Source organism: Austrofundulus limnaeus, unplaced genomic scaffold (assembly GCF_001266775.1).
Source record: "Austrofundulus limnaeus strain Quisiro unplaced genomic scaffold, Austrofundulus_limnaeus-1.0 Scaffold167, whole genome shotgun sequence".
NCBI lineage: Eukaryota > Metazoa > Chordata > Actinopteri > Cyprinodontiformes > Rivulidae > Austrofundulus > Austrofundulus limnaeus.
In genome coordinates, this window is record NW_013952569.1 from 1,046,367 (window position 1) to 1,052,328 (window position 5,962).

Sequence of the window (5,962 nt, forward strand, 5' to 3'; positions counted from 1 at the left end):
CAGGGGTGGCCAGACTGGGACCACTACTCACACAGGGGTGGCCAGACTGGGACCACTACTCACACAGGGGTGGCCAGGAATATTACATCATTTTTTTACTTGAAAATTTCTGCAGATTTTTTGTTTTTTGGTCATTTCCTTATGTTTTAATACAGGCAGTGACTACCTTATAAACATGTGCATCAGAACCATTTTAAAAGTGGGGGGACACACTGTTGGGGGGTCTGGGGGTCCTCCCCCAGAAAAATTTGGACGAAATAGATGCCATTTCCTGCATTTTGGTGTATTTTACCAGGTTGTTAAACCTACTTTTACCAACTTAAATTAACACTTGATTTAATTATTTCAGAGACAAATTATTCATTAAACTAGTTCCATCATCCTGTTTCTAAACTCAGTGCTACATCTGAGATAAGATTAATTAATGTGTCACAGTTTATCATATCCAATGACTTTAGGGGTGCTTTTTACTTTTATATTGTTTATTGATTGTAACAAGTCATTGTGCCAAATCATGATGACCCCTAACTGCATGTTTAAAACTAATATTATAAATTTTACCCAATGAATTAAGAGGGATGTTTCATTTTTTCTGATTTAGTGATAGGGCTACTCATAAATAGACCATCATGCAGCCTTCATAACAAAAAATGACACTGTAACGGTGACAAAAAATAAATAAAATAAAACATTTGCCACCATAAGTCCAAAAGTTGACACCATAAAGGGCTCGACACACGGGAGGCGACGTCGCTCGCTCTCCATTCATTTCCTGTGGAGCCTGTGCGGTGAGGCGACAATCGCTCGCTCTCCTCCAGCTAAGCGACCGGCGAAAATAGTGCATGTGAAATTTCGCGCTCGTACATGTAGAGTGCACACACGAGCTTGCGACACGACAAATGAAAGTTGAAAAATGTTCAACTTTTGTCGCTGTCGCTTAGCGTACAAGCAATCAGCGAGGGTTTCATTGACTGACCAATGAGAGGAGAGTATGCTACACACTGCAGTTAGCTAACACTTTCACCAAGTGATTACTAAAAAGCTTTGTGGGAATTTATTGGCACCAGGGTGAAGTTTATGGTAAGTTTTTCCTCATAAAACTACCTTGATGTGTGTTTGTTTTTCAATATCATTAGCATCGCAAGATTTGTTTAGTTTACATGTCCGTAATGCACACCCGCCTTCAGAGTTAAGAACCAATCAAATTTTGTGGAGACGAGCGATCTGAGAGCGCGATTCACAACGCTGCGATCGCTATTGCATCCCGTGTGTCGGGTTTCATCCTGGCTGCGATGACAGCCGTTAATCACTGTAGTTTGTCGCTGCCCGTGTGTCGAGCCCTTAAGTCAGATTACAGGCATAGGATCTGTATATAAAGAAACCCATCACTTCCGTGTCATTAGTCTTCTTCAGTGACAGAGCTTGGTGATGTTTCAAACTGTTAAACACTGCCACCACCTGTTCAGGAGGATTATTACACCCCTAAATGTTGTTTCACTGTGGAAGGGGTGTGTACATCAGGGTGGCCAATGGGGTGGCCAAAGGTTTGTCTATGGTGGCCATGGCCACCCCTGGCCACCCCCTGGCTCCGCCCCTGGCTGGAGGCAGCAGCTGCCTCCAACCTGCAGCAGCCCACTGGACACATCGATGTGTGAATAATTCATCAGATAAACAAGCTTTTCCTTCCTCACCGCTGCCTGCCTTTATCTTCTCAGGAACAAATATTCTCCACCGATGCCCCCCGTAGACCTCTTTGATTTCTTTCCCCTGAACCAACACAACGAAAAGTTTCACCTTAAAACGATTTTTAACCCAAATCCTGAAACGAGTACCAATCAGATCCTCGACTGCAGCCACACTCGTGTTGGTTCTGCAGGTTCAATCCAAATCAATTTCTCTGAATCAGAGGTTCAACAGAATCTAATCATGGACCCGGTGGATCAATAATGCTGCGGACAGACACACACTCACACACACACACAGAACACAAGGTCTGCAGCAAGCTGAATAAGACTCATGGGATCAGAAAAACGTTGTTGAAACTGATTAATCAATGTTATCGATTATCTACTCTTCATGTGTGTCAAAAGAAAGCTGCAACAACAAGGCCTCTCTTATTTGGAAGGAAACAACTTAAAGGGGACATATCTGCAAAATCCACCTTTTTTTTTTTAGCTATTAAATACGTTTTGTTGTGAACTTGGAGTCTCTAGAGGCAAATATGTTTAATTTAGTCTCCTGGTGCTGCGTTTATATCTTTATATTCTGTTTGGGTCAGACTTTTCAACCCGTTCAGTTTTTTAAATGATGTTTTCTGAACTTTTACGTCAAAATTTTTGCAGCAGAGCTGCTAAATAAAGTCCAGACAACTACAGTTTGGTGGTCTTCATTCTCCTCTGGCTCCAACATGTAAGGCTTGATGGACAAATCTTCTCTTGTTGACATCATTAATTCATTTGTAAATAAAATGTTTCTGCGCTGCTGTAGTCTTTTGTTGATTTAAAAAAACATTTCATACCATTGACTACAGTATCCTTCTGGAGAAATTAAACAAATATGGTATACGAGGTCCAGCACTACAGTGGGTATCAAGTTATTTAACCAATGGGAAACAGTTTGTACAAAATAATGGTGTAAAATCTGAACTTTGCAATATTGTATGTGGGGTTCCACAGGGTTCTATATTGGGACTAAAGTTGTTTCTTCTATATATTAATGACTTGGTAAATGTAATCAGGGTTGTTTAAATGTGTTTTATTTGCCGACGACATTACATTATTTTTTTGCCTGGGTAAGAACAGATGTTGGAAATGATGGAAATGGAATTTGCAAAAGTACAAAATTGGTTTAAACATAATAAATTATCATTAAATTTGGATAAAACAAATTATATGATATTTAGTAATAGAAATAAATCAATTGATGCTCCATTTAGAGTAGAAGGTGTTGAGATCAGTCGAGTCAATGAGGTGAAGTTTTTGGGTGTCTTCATTGACGAAAAACTGACATGGAAACCTCATATAAATAATTTAAGAACAAAAATGGCAAAATCTATTGCAGTAATGAATATAGTTAAGGAGTTATTTAATGGTTAAGCACTATTTATTACACTATATAATGCAATAATTGTTCCACATTTGATTTATTGTTTAGAAGTCTGGGGAAATGCATGTAAAACCATTACTAATCCTATTTTCATTTTACAAAAAAGAGCCACAAGAATTATCATTAGAAAGCATTATCATCACCTTTCAAATGTAATGTTTCATCAATTAAAATTGTTAAAATTTCATGAGTTGGTTGATTATAACATTCTGCAGGTTATGTATAGAGCTCATAGAAATGTGTTGCCGTCAAACATCCAATCACATTTTGTTTTACTTTTTATTGTATGAAATGTTTTGTTTATTTTTTTTATGAAATGAATAAAAAAACTCTATGTAACTAGAATGGATCAGTCTGGAAGATGGATAGGGCGGGGCTTCAATATACAAATTCAACAGAAGGTGATCTGAGACACGCCCCAAAAAATGGGCGGGGCTTTTGAAGTTAGAGCATTGTATTTCCACTTTTTAAAGACCCCAACTGAAGGATTTAAATGTGGAAAAGAAGGATTTAAAAGCATTTTTTAAAAAGTTTTAATTGCCTGAAACTGGACTTTAATGACAAAGTTGGACTTTAATGCTAGTTGTGGCAAAAATACAAGTGAGTAAAATATTTCACGACAATTTAGGTAAATTAAATCTTATCAAAATGATCTACTGCAGCTTATTATTTAGTATAAATACTCAGAAACCCATCCAGGCACTTTCCATATCCAAGAAGACCAAAAACAAAAACATTGTCATTTTTCTCCCACGAGGCTGGTCATTAATTAAAAGCTGAGGTTACAGAGCAGATTAAATGTGTTGTGTTTAGTTTTCTTCTCTTCTCTGTTGTTTGGTGAGGATGTAAAACGACAAACAGCTTGTTACTGTTTGAGGACTAAAGAGGCAAACATTCTCCGGCTGCCAAAAAGCAGCAGGACACTCGGCATCGTCCAACGCCTCGCCGAGGATCTCTGCGCTTCTCGCCGCGACATTACTGTGTGGATAATCAACCTTTACAGCATGACGGTGATTCACTGACATGTTCAGGCTGAAACACACGCAAAGACAAAGACGGACAAAATGTATGCAAAGAAAATAAAGGTCCAGACAAAAGGGCCAAACGTTTGACCAGGATCTGCTCATCACACCTGCTGAATGTGTGTATGTGCTGCAGGTAACAGTGTTCTTTTTATTTATTTTTTGATCGAACATGCATAACTTCTCTACTTGGTTGCCGACAGTTGTATATCAACCAGAGTAAAAATTAACAGCCTCAGCTCATGCCAACCTATTTGAAGTCGCTGCTTCAACGACTTCAGGAGAAAAAATAATAATCGTGATGAAATTCTGGTGCAATTTCTCAGTTAAAACAGATTTCCCAGACAGATTAAAAAAAAGGCAAAACTTGTCCCTGTTCATGCTCCTTTTCATCTCCTGCCAACTTTAAATTCTTCTTTCTTTCTTTGCCTTTTACCTGCTCTATTCATACCCTGACTCATAATTCACCAGATTAAAGTGTGCGTATTTAGGAAGAGCTGAGCGAGAAGCCAGGGTACTGTCGGCAACAGGACAGAAGCAAAGACAGTCTGTAGAAATCAAAATAGTCCTCATTATTATTAATATAAGTCTCTTATTATTACTGTCTTTATTATTATTACTAGTATAAGTGGTATGAGGAGAAAACAAAGTTCCTTGGCCCTTGCTGATGCAGAGAGAGAGGGTGCAGGCTATTGACAGCAGAGCAATAGTTTCCATGCTGTTCCCTTTTAATCCAGTCCTGAGTTAAATCCATCATCCCGGAGGTAAAGGTAAAATACTCCTTTTGGGTAAAAAGGGTAGTTCCGTTCAAATTCAAGTGGTTTTATGAAGATTTGAATCCCTTCTTTTTATTCCATCACAGATTAAGTGTTTGGTTCGTTGGTAAAGAGAGGAAACAGGAACTTATTCACCTCAGCGTTTGTAATCCCATCACGATCCGGTTTGTTCGAATATTCCAGAGAAAAAATAAATAAATAAAAAAATCCAGTATCTGGTAAAAAGCTGTCCCTTTGGTCTCCTTGAAGCGTCCGTGGAAAATGTTTATGAGGACAGTTTGACCTGACTGATTTCATTTCATACAATTTGTATTTTAGGAGCTATAACCTCTGTTAAAACCAACATACAATCACTTAAAGTTGTTTATTACTTTCTCAGGAGCGGAGCATCAGAAAGTAATAAAAACTGGCAGAAGAGTTTCACATTGAGTGGCTAAAAAAATGATTTCTAAGCCCCTTTTTGTTGCTCCTGTCTGGCAGCAGAGGAACAAAGTACAGATTGGGACAAATCGACCGTAGCTCTTTGTTAACACAAGGATCGATAAACCAGCATCAAAAACCAGCATTTCTATCAATAATTTCAGACTTTCCTAAAAAGTAGGCAATGTTTAAATTTGTGTTACGGAGACCAACGTCTTCTCAGTTCAAATCAGTCACATTATGTCGTCCAGATCTTCTGGCTAACTTTTATTCATGTGACACCCGAGCATCTAGGGGTCTCTGCAGTAACTGAGTGGGGGTTTCTTGGGTATGGGTGGGCGTAGACTGGGTACACTGTGATTGATCGGGTGGACAGTTTTTGGTGGGATTTAAAGAAGCCATAATGGTTTGCGTGGATGAATTCTGGGCAACACTAACAATTCAGATGGCTGATTTTAAATATGAATGTTAATTTTAGTCATAACAACTGATATTACCAACTTTTAAAAACTGTTACAGCCAGAGGTCTTTCTTCTATGTTTACACTAAAGCATGGAATGACATTCCTCAAAACATAAAGTCCATTTCAAAACTACAGCCCTTTAAGAAGAATCTTGTCTGCCATCTGCTGGACACTTT

The 5,962-nt window shown here is 38.5% G+C and overlaps 1 long non-coding RNA gene across 1 annotated transcript in view; it reads left to right on the forward strand.

Annotated features, from left to right (window-relative positions):
• LOC106523851 (uncharacterized) overlaps positions 1-5,962 on the forward strand; it is an 18,632-nt gene that overhangs the window by 239 nt on the left and 12,431 nt on the right. The gene's annotated exons all lie outside the window — the stretch shown is intronic.